Source organism: Arachis hypogaea, chromosome 8, assembly GCF_003086295.3.
Source record: "Arachis hypogaea cultivar Tifrunner chromosome 8, arahy.Tifrunner.gnm2.J5K5, whole genome shotgun sequence".
In the NCBI taxonomy this organism is placed as follows: domain Eukaryota; kingdom Viridiplantae; phylum Streptophyta; class Magnoliopsida; order Fabales; family Fabaceae; genus Arachis; species Arachis hypogaea.
The window spans coordinates 26398587-26416433 of record NC_092043.1 but is presented as its reverse complement, the minus strand read 5'-3'; positions in this window follow the sequence as shown (position 1 = coordinate 26416433).

Sequence of the window (17847 nt, the reverse complement as noted above, 5' to 3'; positions counted from 1 at the left end):
GCACTTTATTCCCTTGTGCAACTCCTTGTTCATTAGCTTGGGTTTTTGGATCCAACAGCAAGTTCTACAGACCAACATGGACAAGTTCATTGAAAACCAAATGCATAGATAGACGTTCAATTCAAGATCATTTACAAAGTTAGCAAAGAGCAATTTGTTCATATTGTGAATTTGCCAAAAGTTTTGCACAATGGTTCCTACAAGAAACAAGCAAGTTAGCTTAGGAAATAAATTGTATGTTTTGGTAGATCAATCAAACTGAATTATGAAATGTGCTTGCCATCAGTAGTTTTAAGCACTTCAAGGTTACCAATATTTCCAAGAACTTGACGATTTCCTTGTCTTCTCTTCTCTATTTTTGCTTTGCCTTTCCCTTTTCCTTAAAGAAATACGAAAAGAAAAAGCTATAAATGTTTTTTGTAAGGTAAAAAATTATATTAGAAAAAAAAGTTACTGTTGTGATAAGATAGGATAATTTGAAGGAGATGCCCATTTTTAGAAAGACTCTGGGTAACAAATTTTTATTATGTCGAAACTCTCTCATCTTGAATTTAATGCTCTTGATATATCTGGAAACAATTATTTATCATGGATACTAGATGCTAAAATCTATCTTGATTCAATGGATCTTCGAGATACCATTAAGGCTGAAAATAATACATCCCAGAAGGATAAAGCCCAAAGCCATGATTTTCTTTCGTCGTCATCTTGATGTATGATTGAAAAATAAATATCTCACATTAAAAGATCCTGCAGATCTGTCGAAAGACCTTGAAGAAAGGTACAATCATGTGATACTTTCTCAAACCCGATATGTTAGAAAAAACTTTTTCAACCTTTCATGCCTCGAATGTGTTCCTGCAGCAGCAATATTGAGAAAAGGATTTAAAAAATATTCTGAACTAATTTTTTGCCTTTTTGTTGCTGAACGCAACAATGAGTAACTCTTAAAAAATCATGAAGCTCGCCCAGCTGGCGCCGCCCCATTTTCTGAAGCAAATGCGGCAAATCATAACTCCAGAAGAGGTAAATGGCAAGGCTTTATTGTAGCAAGAAAAATTATAGAAGGAAAATAAATTATATTCACAAGAAAGGATCTCATCAGAAGTAGGATAAAGAAAGAAACAATGAGCAAAGTAAATCAATTGAGGATAAATGCTTCCGTTGTGGTCGTACCCCAAGGCACCTAGTTGATCTTTATCAAGCATCTTTGAAAAGGATAACAAAGGAAAGGAAACAAATTTTGTTTCAACTTATGAAAATTCCACCACTTATTATGATGTATCTAATTTCTTTGAGGATTTTGAAGGAAATATTGGCTATTTGATCAGTGATGGAATAGTTTAATATGTGTGTTTGTTAAGTATTCATGTGAATAATTTTACTGTACATGTACTTTTACTCATTTTATTATTATTATTATTTGTCTTTGAAGAAAAATGGCAAGGACATATTGTGAAGATATTTGCCTTGTGGATAGTGCAAGTTCACACACTATTCTTAAAAGTAATATATATTTTACCCATCTTGTGCCAAAAGAAGAATATGTTAATACTATTATTGGCTCGAATAATGTGATAGAAGGCTCCGGAAGAGCTATAATTTTATTTTTTGGAGGAACAAAATTTATAATAAATAATGCACTATTATCTACCAAGTCTCTGAGGAACTTGTTGAGTTTCAAAGATATTCGCCGAAATAGATATCATATTAAAACAATGAATGAGGGAAATCATGAGTATTTATGTATCACAACTCATGATTTAAATAAAAAGATTATATTAAAAAAGTTACTCTCACTTTCATTTGGGTTGTATTATACTAAGATTAGTGCAATTGAATCACATGCCATTGTAAACCAGAAGTTTACTAGCCCAAATGAATTCATAAATTGGCACGACCGATTGGGTCATCCGGAAACAACCATGATGCGGAGAATTATTGAAAACTCCCATGGACATTCACTAAAGAACCAGACGATTCTTAAATCTAGTGAATTTTGTTGTACTGCATGTTCTCAGAGAAAGTTAATTTTAAGGCCATCAACAGTAAAGATTGGATTTGAGTCCACTGAATTTCTAGAAAGGATTCAAGGCGATATATGTGGACCTATTCATCCACCATATGGATCTTTTAGATATTTTATGGTCCTAATAGACGCATCTACGAGATGGTCACATGTGTGCTTATTGTCTTCTCGCAACCTGACATTTGCGAGATTACTGGTTCAAATTATTCGATTAAAAGCACAATTTTCAGAAAATCCAATCAAAGCAATTCGTCTTGATAATGCTAGTGAATTTACTTCCCAAGCTTTTGATGCTTATTGTATGGCTAATGGAATAAGTGTTGAACATCCAGTAGCTTATGTTCACACACAAAATGGGTTAGCAGAATCACTTATTAAACGCCTCTAATTAATTGCTAGACCCTTACTTATGAGAACAAATCTCCCAACCTCAGTTTGGGGCATGCTATTTTACATGCCGCATCACTTATTTGTTTGAGGCCAACGATTTACCATAAGTTCTCTCCTATGCAATTAGCTTTTGGCCAGCAGTCAAATATTTTCCATTTAAGAATATTTAGGTGTGTGATATATATTTCCATTGTACCACCTAATCGCATCAAAATGGGACCCCAAAGAAAATTGGGAATATATGTTGGATATGATTCTCCCTCTATAGTGAGGTATCTTGAGATACAAACTGGAGATGTATTTAAATCCCGGTTTGTGGATTATCATTTTGATGAATCAAAATTTTCAACATTAGGGGGAAGAGAATAAGCTTCCTGAAAAGGAACTTAATTGGAATGCATCATCCTTGATGCATTTAGATCCTCGATCAGGGCAATGTGAACTAGAAGTTCAAAAGATTATAAATTTGCAAAGAATAGCAAATGAATTGCTTGATGCATTTTCTGATACAAAGAGGATAACCAAATCTTATATACCAGCAAAAAAATCCCAATTCAAATTGATGTCCCAGTTAGACAAATTGCCACCGAAGCAAATACACGCCAGAAACATGGCAGGCCTGTCGGTTCCAAAGACAAAAATCCTCGAAAGAGAAAAGAGGTAAATACTATTCCTGTTGAAAAAGACATAGTAAAGACACCTGTAGTTGTCCAAAATTCCGATATAGTTTTAACGTCAGAAGACGTTTAAGTACCTGAAAATTATGAAAATGTTGAGATCTTGATAAATTATGTCTTTACAGGAGAGAAATGGAACCGAAATAAGACAATTGTCAATGAATATTTGCATATAATGTGGCATTAAATATCATGCATGAAAGTAAGGATCTTAAGCCAAGATCAGTCGAAGAATCTCGACAAAGTAATGATTAGCCAAAATGGGAAGAAGCCATGAAGGTTGAATTAGACTCACTTGCAAAATGTGAAGCCTTTGGACCTGTAGTCCGTACACCAGAAGATGTAAAACCTGTTGGATACTGATGGGTATTTGTGAGAAAACGAAATGAGAAAAATAAAGTTACGCGCTACAAAGCTCGACTTATGGCACAAGGTTTTTCACAAAGACCCGGTATAGATTATGAAGAAACGTATTCTCCTGTAGTGGATGCGATAACATTGCGTTATTTGGTCAGTTTATCTGCATATCATAAACTGCATATGCATTTAATGAATATGGCATAAACGTTCATTAGCATGCATTTGGAACTTGAAGCATTAGACTTGCGATATTGAGATTGATCAACTTAATATCACTTGTTTGGTGTGTATAGAGACCAGATGTCAATTCGCGGACGCGGTCGCAGGCGAGGTAGAGGTAGGATACGCATCGCTACTCTTGGCCTGGCAGGAAATGATCCAGTAGACTTCATGGCTGCCCTGAAAAATATGGCTGCGGCTATGTAGGCGACAGCCGAGGCATTGGGTAATCAGATAAACCAGAGTAATCACGGGAACAAAAATGATGAGGATGGCCCTATAACACTTGCTACATTTTTGAAAGTTCACTCTCCGACCTTCAAGGGAACCTTAAATTCCACTGATGCAGACAATTGGATTCAGGCTATGGAATGGGCACAACAGGCTCAACAGGTCCCTGAGGAGCAATAGGATGAGTTTGGAACTTATCAACTGTAAGGTGAGGCTCAGTATTGGTGGCAAGGGACACGATGTATCCTGCAGCCAGTGGCGCTGTGATTCCTTGGGAGGTCTTCCAAACAGAGTTCTATAAGAAATATTTTCCTAATTTGGTCAGAAACACCAAGGAACTTGAATTGATGCAATTAAAGCAAGGTCAAATGACTGTTACTGAGTATACTAGCGGGTTTGAGGAGTTATGTCGCTTTTCTCGTATCTATCAAGGTGCGCCTGAAGATTTTGTTGAGTGGAAATGTATTAAGTATGAGGGAGGTCGTCAGAGCGATATTCTGAGCTTTGTTGCACCAATGGAGATAAGAGTATTTTCGGAACTGGTAAACAAAAGTAGAGTTACTGAGGATTGTCTGAGGAAGGCGACATCAGATAAGGGTGATCAGCGAGTTTTTGTTAGGAGAGATCAGGGGAGGAACCTTGCCCCTAGAGGACAAGATTTCAAGCGAAACAGTTATACCCCACAACCACATTTGAGTCAGAATAACTTCCAGAGATTCAATAATAACAACAACTAGGGAAGAGGCAAAGGAAAGCAAGCTCAGACCCCATCGAATGATTTGACTTGTAGGAGGTGTGGAAAGTACCACCCGAATACTCCGTACAAGACTGGTTTAGGTGTATGTTATTACTGTGGTGGAGCTGGGTATTTGTCTTGGAAATGTCCGGAAAAGAAGAAGAATCAAGAAGCTCGAAAGGCTCAACATCAGGGACGCGTGTTCACTATGACAGCGGATGGTGTTGGGAGCACAGATATTCCGATTAGAGGTAATCACGAACTGATAATCAAAATTTTCGACTGCCTTGCATAATAAATAATATATGGCATTCATTGTACCACATTACCGAGTTGTGAGGATTGTGATTTTCAATTGAAAGATCAACTAATGACCTCCAAATGGTGAGATAGAACAATAGTTGGTCAGCTTAGAAAAGTGACTAAGTTCTTGGAGAATAATAATAAGTGTGGCAAACTAAGCATATCCTGGATTTGCAAACTAAACATGTCAAAATCTTTCTAATTTTTTCTTTTACATGTTTAAAAATGGAAGTTAGTATGAATCTTTTTCATTTTATATCAATTTTTGAGGGTAAAAATTTTTGTAAGGTGGGTAGAATGTAGCGACCCCCAGTTTTAAAAATATAAATATAAATAAGTTATAATGTATTTCATAAATTGAATTATTTTATTATCAGTAATTGAACTAATTTTATAACTATTTGAATTCAATCAAATTCATATTCTTATATACATATTTTTTATGATGAAATATTTTACATAATTGAAACTATAATTCTAATAATTTATAAGTAATGAAACTTATATGTATATTTTAATTTGAGTAATTGATATTTTAATTTAAAAATAAAGTTTAGTTAATAATATTATTATCGAATTCGATATCCGCCGATACGAGTAAATATCCTACTCTTTGCTGAACTTAGCTTTGCTAATGCTTCATCAAATACTTTTCACCCTTAAATTATTAATGCATTTAGATTAGTAACTCATATATCATTAACTTTATATATAAATTATTATTATAATTATATTAGCATCATCATCATTATTATTATTGTTATTATTATTATTATTATTATTATTATTATTATTATTATTATTAGTTAGTAATATTATAACTATTTAATATATATATATATAGGTGAATTATATGGTAAAGATATAAGTTTACAAATCTTTTTTTTTCATGGGATGAAAGAGAGATTGAAAAATGTAGGACCCACACTTTGAATAACAATAAAATAATAAAAAATAACTATAAAAAGAATTTATTATATATATATATATATTATATTAATGTACTCCAGATATTATAATTATAATAATAATATCATCCTTCTAGTAATGATATTTGTACGCTAACAAAAGATCATATATAGCAACAAGAATGAGAACGGTGAGAAAAAAGAAGAGCGTAACCAAGAGAGAAAGAGAGAATGTAAACCCCCCACCAAACTTTCGGCATTGATTTTTTACAATCCGTAACTCCAATAAAAAATCTAATTCGGTAAAAATATTCATATCTTCCTCCTCTATACGTTGGCACCATTTTTTATCGGTGAAAGTTGATGGTGACGTAGCTCCTCTACCCCTTAAGTTCGGTCAACTGGAATTTTAGGAGGCACAAATGATTCTGGACATTTTCTTTTTCGATAGCTTGGTCAGAAAGCTTCTCCAAAACTTTGAATATTTTGATTCTGTACGAAGGTATGGTTTTGGTTTCTCGTAGTTAATATTTAATGTCACGTAAAAACTTAGGCAAGAAGACCTTAAGATAGGAATGAACTGAATGAATAATTGATGGATTGTGTATATGGTATAAAATGTGTGGTTTAGTTGTTGTTAATAATTTGTTGTTGGAATTGGTGGGTTTTGGAAAAAGACTTAGGTCCAATTTGGGTAACCAACTTAATTAAGCTCCTTTTAATAAAATAACTTAAACAATAAATGACTCCGTTAATAGTAACTTATAAATAAGTTATTTTGTATTTAGATTTTTAACTCTAAAAGTGCTTATTTTATAGAAATGTGATGAAAAGTAGAAGTATTATGAGAGAAGTCATTTTTTTAACTTCTCTATAAGCTCCTAAATAGCTTCTTAGAAAGTTGCAATTTGATTTTGAAAATTGCACCAGACATTAATACTACTATTTTTCATAAGTCAAAAGTTAAAAAAAGTTACTTCTAAAGTTTTCCAAACAGGCCCTTAATATTGGTATCTGTTTGATTTTGAAATAATTTTTTACTAGAAATGATTTGAATGATTGAAAGGTGTTTGGTTTGGTAGTTGGGACCCTTGAATGGTGGCAAAAATTCGAGTTTTAGAGGAGGTACTACCAAAATTTCTGTAAGAATTGGAGTTTTTGATTTAAAGTGTTATTTTAAAAGAAAGAGATTATTATGTGGCTTGTGTATTGATGATTGGATTTTTGATGGTTTAGAATTTCACTAATGAAATCTCGTTGTAAAGTATAGTTTCTAAACCAAACAATAATCCTTTCATACAAAAAGTTATTTGTCACTAGTACAAACCCCTAAAATTTATAAACCGAAGTATTCAAACATCGGGTCGTTCTTCCTAGGATTTACAATAAAGTGTCTTGTTATTGGGTGTGAGTTACAATTGGGGTTTTTAAGATTTTAGACAAGAAATATAAATGGCAAAGAAAATAAACTAACAACTAATAAAACTCTTGGCAAGATATGAGAACTAGAAGTCCTATCCTAGTTATCCTCCTCAATTGACAAATTGTCCATCGCTCCCACTTAGTTAACCTCTAACCATGGAGAAAAGTCAAGTGGATGAATCAATTTGATTCCTCAAGTCCTAATCAACTCCTAAAGGGAAGACTAGCTTTAGAGGCATTCAAATCAATTAGCAACTTCTAATTATCGATCAACAAGGGAATTAGATAACTCAAGAGTCACTAATTACTCTACCTAGGCCAAGAGGAACAAAACTTACACTAAAATCCAACCAAGCATTTCATCAAACACTTGGAAGGTACAAAAGAAAAGCATAGTAAATTGAGAACAAAAATAGAATCTAACAACAATTATTGCAAAGAATTAACAACAACAATCAAGGAAATCACAATTATCATGAATTACCTCAAATTGCATTATTGAAAGAAAACAGAGGAACAACAATCTATCCAAAACAAAATGAAGAATTACAATTATTAAAGCACATAACTAGAAAGAGGAGGAGGAGAAGATTAAGAATTGGCAAAGGAAAAGTAAATCAAAGCATGAATTAAACCTAGATCTAAGAAGAAAGATTAACCTAAACCTAAACCTAATCCTAATTCTAGAGAGAAGTGAGAGCTTCTCTCTCTAAAACTAACTCTAAACTAATCCTAATTATGCTATATGATTCCCTAGATTCAATAATGATCCTCCTAATGCCTTCCCCTCAATCCTTGATCCTTTTATCCCTTTCTCCTAGCAATTGGCGCAAAAAATGGGTTCAGAAACCCTCTCAAATCGCCAGGCACGTGTTGCATTAATGAAGTCATGTGCGGTCATCGACGCGTGCGCGCACGGTACGCGTGCGCATCTCTGGCCGATTCTGCAATGTGCGCGCGAGCGCCTTGTGCGCGTGCGCGTGCATGGCTGACTTTGCTTCTTTGACTTTTTATGCTTCTCTCCACTTGCATGCTTCCTTCCTTGCTTCCTTTGATCCATGCCTAGCCTATTTCAATCCTGGAATTACTAGCAAACACATCAAGGCATCTTATGGAATCAAGGATGAATTAGAATTCATCAAAATAAGGCTTAAAAATCATGTTTTTACACTTAAGCATAAATATGGGAGAGATAACAAAACCATGCTAATTCATAGGCTAAATGTGACAAAAGGTTATCAAAATACTCTAAATTCAATACAAGATAAACCCTAAAAATGGGGTTTATCAACCTTCCCACACTTAGATCTTAGCATGTCCTCATGCTAAAATAAGAAGGAACTAAGGGGTGTGACATTTATTGAATGCAACTAACTATATGAGTCCTATCTAAATGCAACTACCTAAAGTAAATGCAAATGCTTAGTTCAAACAAATCAATTCCCAAGAGACATGTGTAAGCACAATAGTTAGGGCAATAGGAGTTAAGTTCAAACCACAATTGTATTGAATTATTAAAAAGAAATTCAAGCTTGCAAGAATATAGATAATATGGGTGAATACATGTAATTGAATTTTTGAACCCTCACCGGATGTGTATTCGCTCTATTCACTCAAGTGTTTAAGGGTTAGTTCACTCAATTCTCTTCTATTCAAGCTTTCCAAAATTTGATTTTCTTCTAACAATCAACACTTATTCGATGCATGCATACATTCATCATGAGGTCTTTCATTTTGGTTGTAATGGGGTTAGGGTCAAGGTAGGTTCATTTATGGTTAAGTGGACTAGAGTTTGGATCTTGGATTAGTATAGACTTTTTCACCTAACTATATAATAACCTATACAAATTTAAACTACTCTAACTACCCATTCTTCACTTTTTCTTACATACTCATGCATTCTTATTTGATTCATAACACCTATGCATTGATTCCTTTTTATTGACTTCACTTTGGGGCATTTTGTCCCCTTTATTGCTTTTTTTTTCTTTCTTTCTTTTCTTTTCTTTTGTTTTTTTCTCTTTTATTTCCTTTTTTTCTTTTTATTTCTCTTTTTTTTCTTTCAAACTATACACAAGAGCATCAATGCATAAGGTCTATACATTTAATCAATACATGAATATGTTCCCATTTCCTAATTATGAAAGTGCACTACCCTTTTTATTCCATCCAATGTTCTCAAGCCTCACCAACTTTGAATAATGAACACTCTCACTAGCCTAGGCTAATCAAAGATCCAAACAAGGACTTTCATTGGTTTTCCGCCTTGGGCTTGTAATGTGCTAAAATGAGAATAAGTTGGTTAAACATAGGCTCAAAATTGGCTAACAATGGGGAGCAAAAGGTAGGCTAATTGGGTAAGTAGGCTAATGAAATAATTGCCTCAATCATACAAATGCATGAATACAAGAAACGAATGGACATATAGAATCAAGCAAATCAAGGATCACAATCATAGAAAGAGAACAATCTCACACAAGAATGGAAAATAAGTGGTTATAAAATGTAACCACATCAATAGGCTTAAGTCTCACAAGCTTGTGTTCTTAATTCAATACATGCTTCACAAAGTATGAATTCAAGCAAGTTTCACCAAAAATTTTCTTTCAATCAATTGGGTTGGTGCCCTATAATTAAATTTCTTGAAAAATCTCAATATTTGACTAAGCATTGTTGTGATTGAAAATTTCAAAAATTCCCTTAGTTTACCCTTTCCTTTCCCGCTTAAAACCAATTTCTTATGCAAAAAGGGTGACTAAGTGTTTGCAATTCAAAGTATGATTCCTAATCACAACCACAAACTAAAAAGAAAGATATGCAAAAATGTATAAAGAAAAAAATCCAACTAAAAGTATGAAATCTATCATCCAAAACATCTAAAAATATCCAAAAGCATCAAAATATTCTAAAATCCAAAACAAGCAGTAAAGGTATCCAAAATAAACTCAAAATGCATCAAAATATATACAAAAGACATGCAAAATAGGATAACTAGGAAAGTGCTACCGGTGACCTCCCCACACTTAAGATCAAGCATCGTCCTCGATGCTAAACTGGAGGATCAGTGGAAGGCACAACGGTAGGTGCTGAATCTGTCTGAGGCTGTGGAACCGGCTCCTCATGGGTCTGTGGTGGCTCTGTAGTGTCAGAAGCAACTGGAGGGGCATCCTGCTGAGTCGGCGCCTCCGCATCCTCCTCCTGATGATCCTGCTCATCGGAGGCCGGAGAGTCGGGAAGCAGAGGTAACTCAGCACCCAGAGAAATGAGCGCCTGGTCCATCCGATCCAGTCGGCGTCTGACATGGAGCCTCTCGCGCTCTAAAAACCGAAATAGACGCTGGACCAGTAGGTAAGTAGGCTCAGGTGCTGCAGGAGGAACTGTAGATGAAGATGGAGCTGCTGCTGTAGAAGAGGATGGGGCTGCTGTAGGGGCTGATGGTGAAGCTGTACCCACGGCTGCTCTGGCCCTAGAACGGCGTCTAGCTGGGGGCTTCTCGTGCACCCAACCACCCCAAGGAATAGTAACCTCCCTGTCATCTGCATCAGGGGGTGGTGGTATCACATCATCATCTAGCCATGGGACCTCAGCTAGGGCCGCTATACTCGTGACCAAAGTAGGAAATGGAAGTAGGCCACGAATATGCGCCCGCCACATGCACTGTCGGATAAGTAGAGGAAAAGAGACGTCCTTCCCCTCCATGACACACCCAATCAGCAAAAGCATCTCCATAGGGATCTCAGAGAAGTGAGTGATAGGCAAGACATAGTGGGCAAAGATCATCTGCCAAGTCTTGGCCTCTCTAGTCAAGTGAGCAAATAGCATTCCCTTAGGCTTGGTATTGTTGGCATCCATAACCCATGTAGCATCCGGTAAACCGATCACGCACCTAAGCGCCTTATAATCAAAAGTCATGCTATGTATGGCCAACTCGGCCTGCTGATGGGCACACATGTCATCAGGAATGTGCCGACACTGCAATGCCTCTCCAATGGCAGTCTCAGTAATTATGATCTCTCTACCCCTCACCTGAACCGAATCCAAGGTGGGACGGAAGAAGTTGCAGTAAAATTCCTTCACCCAAGAGATGTTAATATCCCCCAAATCTCTGTCAACAAAATCGATACCCAACTCAAGGATGCGACCAGTAATGGACCGTCTTACATCATTGGGTAGGAGCAATTTCTTCTCAGTATTTAGCTTCGTTGTGCGATATTTGGAAAATCGAAGCTCACAGTAGAGATTGGGGAACTTTGTTGGGTCAGTAGAAGGTAATTGCTGATTTTCTTTTTCTTCGTCATTTAAAGGATTCTTAGCATAATGCTTGTAGATGGAGGGTGTAGAATGTTTTCTCTTCTTGGAAGAGGTGGCTATAGCCTTTCCTTTATCCGACATCCTGAAAGAGAAATATAATGGAATATAAGCAATAAAGCATGTAGCACAAAGCAAAGAAAGCATATTCATGATATCAATTGCCTAATAACAATCATGATGTTGAAATGAACTTGAAAAGAATTGGTAACAAGTAAGCATAAGTGAACAAGTAAACCAAGAGTGCAATCTTTCATTAAAGTCAACAACTCTTACACATTAAGCATAAAATCATCATACTTAGAAAGAATGGTTAAAGAGGGTTAAAAATTAGTGAGTAAATGTCAAATGGTTAAAGAAATTAGTAGGTTAGACAAGTGGGTTAGTCGGCATGATGATATTTAGGCTCAATTAAAAGAGAAGTTTTGGTTCATGTTCACCATGAATGATGCAAATCCGGGAAGTTAAAAGGAAGCGGAAATTAGCCCAAAATTAAAAGAAAGACCAAAATGAAACTAATTTTCTTGAAAATTGGGCAGCATTCCGGCTTAAAACTGGACGTTCCCGGATAGCAAAGTAGCACAAATAGCATGATTACAACATCAATCAAGTAGAATGGCAATGAGATAGCATATAGGCAACACAGATTTGCACAAAATAGCAACCCAAAAAGCAGCATACACGCCCAAGGAAACAAACAGCAAATATGCACATACGGAGCACTTATCAGGCCTAGAATCCTCTATCCAGCCCTAGCTACCTAACAACAGATATTTCTATCTAACCTAACATGCAACATTTGAATTCAAACTAACTAACAGACAATTACAGTAACTAACAGAAATGAACAATAAAGAAAAATAGAAAAACAGAAGTTGAGTAGGAACCTGGGAGCTGGGAAAAACTGAGAATGGTAAGGGAATTTGGGTGAGGGGTAGCAGACTCCGGGATTCGCGCCGCCGTGGATGGTGGCGGTTATGGCAGAAGAGCAGCGACGGTGGTGAGAAAAGGAAAGGAAGAGGGGAATGTGAAATAAGGAACGAGAGGGAGGGGCCGCCGAGCTTCGTCGCCGGCGGTGATGGTGGAATGGTGGCGGCAGTGGTTGGTTATGTGACCGAAGAGAGGAGCGAGTGAGTGGATGAGAGAGAGAGCGAAGAGGGGTTGAGTGGTGATGAGAGAGAGAGAGAGAGAAAGAAGAGAAGCTGGCCGTGCGGTGGTGGTTGCCGGCGGAGCAGAGGTGGTTATGGGGGAGAAGAAGAGAATGGAACGGTGAGGGAGAAGAAGAGAGTGCGCGACTGCGCAACGCTCTTTGCGCATTAGGGTTATCCTATTTTCGAATCGACGCGGACGCGCACCCTGCGCGTCCGCATGCATTGAGGAAAATGGAGATCCACGCGTGAGCGTGCAGTGCGCTCTAGCGTGGGTTGGCAGATTATGCAAGAGCGCGTGCGCGTACAATGCGCGCACGCGTACATGGGGTTGGGCCTGAGGCTTAGGTTGGGCTTGACACACGCCCAACTCTCGGGTCAGAAGCCTAGAGTGGTGGCAGCATGTAAGGGACGCACGCGCGGCAAGTGCACGTCCGCGTACGTTGGTAATCTGTGACAAGGCGCGCTAGCGCAATGCGTGCGCTCGCGTCTGTTCCTTCCAGAGCAAATGGGCACGTACGCAGCTAGTGCACCTCCGCGTACATCGAGTTGGGCTAGGGGCCTAAAGTCGGCCCAGATCCGGCTCAGCTCTCTGTGGCTTGGCTAAAAAATTTGCAACAGCAGATCGATGCGGGCGCGGCAGGTGCGCGTCCGCGTGAACTTTCATGTTCTCATTATTGGCGCGCACGCACGTAGTGCGCGTCAGCGTGGGTCAGGTTGGGCTCAGGGCATAATGTTTGCCCAAGAGAGGCCCAACTCTCTGGAATATGGGTGATGGTGCATCCGCACAGGGACGCGTGCGCGTGCGCGTACATTGCGCGCGCGTCCACCCCCCTTTTTATTTTTTTATTTATTTTATGTTGGGTGCTCCCCATACTGTTCACAACTCTTTATTCAATCAACTATCATAGAATTCACAAAAAATGCAATTTGATATTATTCATCTACTACTAAACACAACATACATGTGACTAAGCTAACAATTAAGTTGTACAAACAAATTTATGTGAAAGATTTACCTACAATGGTAACTCAAATCACTTATTAAGCAAATTTAAAAGAGAATGGAAAGATTTTACCATGGTGGGGTGTCTCCCACCTAGCACGTTTAGTTTAAGTCCTTAAGTTGGACATGCGGAGGTGCTTATTGTCATGGTGGCTTATGTTTGTACTCATCCTTGAATCTCCAAGGATCTTTGCTCCTCAATTGGTTGACAGAATTTTCAACCATTTCCATCAAGCTTGGGCAGAGTTCTACCCAAGATATGAGTCCCCATAGTTGGTCTTCACTTAGCGAACCGGGATCCCATATCTTATCTTCACACCATCCGTTAGTTGAGTTTCATGATTTTGTCGTACAGGTGGTTGACATAAGGGTGATTGACACATAGAGTTCTCTTTATTCCACCAATGCTTCCTTCTAGACCCATATACAGTGATTTCCATTCCATCCTCATTCCTATACCTTAGAGTCTTGGCCTTTATGATTTTTATACCGAATTTCCAACCACTACACAACTCTCTTATGCTTTTAACTCCACAAAGAGCTCTAAGTTGACCATCATTTTCAATTAAACCATATTCAAGTGAGAAGGTAAAGCTTAGGGATAAGAGTTTTACCCACTTGAATGTTGTGATGGATGGTGACTTGGGAAGGGAGACCTCCCCACACTTAGACAATGCAAGGTCTACTTCTTTAGGCTCTTCTTTGGTTGCTTCCACCTCTTTGCGAGCTTCCTCGATTTCAACCTTTTCCCTTTTTCCACTTGGCTTGGTGTTGTCTTCAAGAACCTTGATTTCTTGCCCAATAGGAGGTGATTCAATTTTGGATAGGAATTCATTGATGAATGGACCCATTTCTTGGTCAACCTCTTCATATTCCTCGATTTCGATATACACCATGCCAACGTTTTCCTTGGGAGGTTGTGCACACTCTTTTATAATTTCAACTTCATGTCCAATGGGAGAGGATTCCATTGTAGAGAGAAATTCATCCATGATTGAATCCATTTCTTGATAAGCTTCTTCCAAATCTCCAACGATGATATGCCGTGGAGGTTGCGCACCCTCTTCAACATCAATTTCAAGCTTCTTGGAAGAGTGCTCCATGATGCTACATTCCCATGGACTTTCAACATCTCCTAAATCTTCAACCACTTCTTCCTTTTCTTCAATGATTATAGCTTCCTCTAGTTGCTCCAATACAAAATGGCATTTCTCATCCCCCACCGGAGTTTCCAATTTCTCCTTCATACTTTGCTCTTCTTTTGACATCTCACATGTGGTCACGGAATGACCTTGAGTCTTCAAACATTGGTGGGCTAAAGTATGCACCACTTTGGTCAAATTGGTCACAAACTCAAGTGTATCCCGCTTCATGGCTTCTTGTCCTTGAAGTAACAAAGTGAGAGGATCGTCTATTGGGGTTTGGGGTAAGTAAGAAGGCTCATCATTTTGGAGAGAGGGTTCATAATAGGAAGGTGGTTCTTCTTGGTAAGGTTGTGGAGATTGTGTGTATTGAGGTGGTTCTTGGGAGTAATCTTGATAGGGTTGTGGTGGTTCTAAGGGTTCTTGCTCAAAATGGTCATAAGAATATGGTATGGATGATTGGTCATATGGTGGATATGGATCATAGGAAGGTGCTTGGTATGGAAAAGCTTGTGAGAATGGTTGAGGTTCATGTTGAGGATGAGATTCATAGGCATATGATGGTGGTTGTTGAGTGTCACAAAAATAGTCATCATAGCCGTCAAATTGACATGCATTAGGATGGGAATTATACCTATAAGTATCCGGAGGTTGTTGCCAATAGGAGTGATCAATTCCTTGAGGCTCCTCCCATCTTTGTTGGTTCCATCCATAATGAGTGTCATTATTGAGGTGCACATTTCCTACAACTAAATTAGAACCAAACTCAAAGCCAAAGTGAGAATTCATAGTGAGAGAACAAAATAAAACTAACAAAAATTAAGAAACAAACAAAAGATAAACCTATTCACAATATTCACATATGTACAATAACCAATAACACAACACCATTGCAAATCCCCGGCAACGGCGCCATTTTGATGATTGGATTTTTGATGGTTTAGAATTTCACTAATGAAATCTCGTTGTAAAGTATAGTTTCTAAACCAAACAATAATCCTTTCATACAAAAAGTTGTTTGTCACTAGTACAAACCCCTAAAATTTATAAACCGAAGTATTCAAACCTCGGGTCGTTCTCCCTAGGATTTACAATAAAGTGTCTTGTTATTGGGTGTGAGTTACAATTGGGGTTTTTAAGATTTTAGACAAGAAATATAAATGGCAAAGAAAATAAACTAACAACTAATAAAACTCTTGGCAAGATATGAGAACTAGAAGTCCTATCCTAGTTATCCTCCTCAATTGTGATGACAAATTGTCCATCGCTCCCACTTAGTTAACCTCTAACCATGGAGGAAAGTCAAGTGGATGAATCAATTTGATTCCTCAAGTCCTAATCAATTCCTAAAGGGAAGACTAGCTTTAGAGGCATTCAAATCAATTAGCAACTTCTAATTATCGATCAACAAGGGAATTAGATAACTCAAGAGTCACTAATTACTCTACCTAGGCCAAGAGGAACAAAACTTACACTAAAATCCAACCAAGCATTTCATCAAACACTTGGAAGGTACAAAAGAAAAGCATAGTAAATTGAGAACAAAAATAGAATCTAACAACAATTATTGCAAAGAATTAACAACAACAATCAAGGAAATCACAATTATCATGAATTACCTCAAATTGCATTATTGAAAGAAAACAGAGGAACAACAATCTATCCAAAACAAAATGAAGAATTACAATTATTAAAGCACATAACTAGAAAGAGGAGGAGGAGAAGATTAAGAATTGGCAAAGGAAAAGTGAATCAAAGCATGAATTAAACCTAGATCTAAGAAGAAAGATTAACCTAAACCTAAACCTAATCCTAATTCTAGAGAGAAGTGAGAGCTTCTCTCTCTAAAACTAACTCTAAACTAATCCTAATTATGCTATATGATTCCCTAGATTCAATAATGATCCTCCTAATGCCTTCCCCTCAATCCTTGATCCTTTTGTCCCTTTCTCCTAGCAATTGGCGCCAAAAATGGGTTTAGAAACCCTCTCAAATCGCCAGGCACGTGTTGCATTAATGAAGTCATGTGCGGTCATCGACGCGTGCGCGCACGGTACGCGTGCGCGTCTCTGGCCGATTCTGCAATGTGCGCGCGAGCGCCTTGTGCGCGTACGCGTGCATGGCTGACTTTGCTTCTTTGACTTTTTATGCTTCTCTCCACTTGCATGCTTCCTTTGATCCATGCCTAGCCTATTTCAATCCTGGAATTACTAGCAAACACATCAAGGCATCTTATGGAATCAAGGATGAATTAGAATTCATCAAAATAAGGCTTAAAAAGCATGTTTTTACACTTAAGCATAAATATGGGAGAGATAACAAAACCATGCTAATTCATAGGCTAAATGTGACAAAAGGTTATCAAAATACTCTAAATTCAATAAAAGATAAACCCTAAAAATGGGGTTTATCATGTATTTAAGACTATTTGTTGACCATCTGTCGCAAGATGTGACCGTGCACTTTAACTCCTCGGGTTCTCCTATGGGCATGCATATATATATATGAGTTATGAATATTATATTTGAGCTTGGAGTTTGACTCCATGGAATACTATATTATTGAGCTTGGAGTTTGACTCCATGGAATATTATATTTGAGCTTGGAGTTTGACTCCATGGAATATTATTGAGCTTGGGGATGCGCGCACAGAGGGACTGTCCAATGGTTAACTATCAGAACATGTCGGGTTGGCTGTATAACCGACAGATGAGACTTATCAGCCATAGGACAGGCATACATCATATGCATTTGTTTGTTTGTTTGAGTGGCATTATTTTGGTTTGCTTAACTATTGTTTAATTCTACTTATCTGCTACTTGTTCTATTTGCTGTAAATGCTTCTCTATCTGTATTTTCCTTGCTTGAATTGTATGTGTATGTTTTTTGAGAAACCCCTATTGGCGGAGGTGTGAAGAGGGTTGTCCCATGGGTGATTCAGAGGATTAGAAGAGACAGAAAGTGGAAT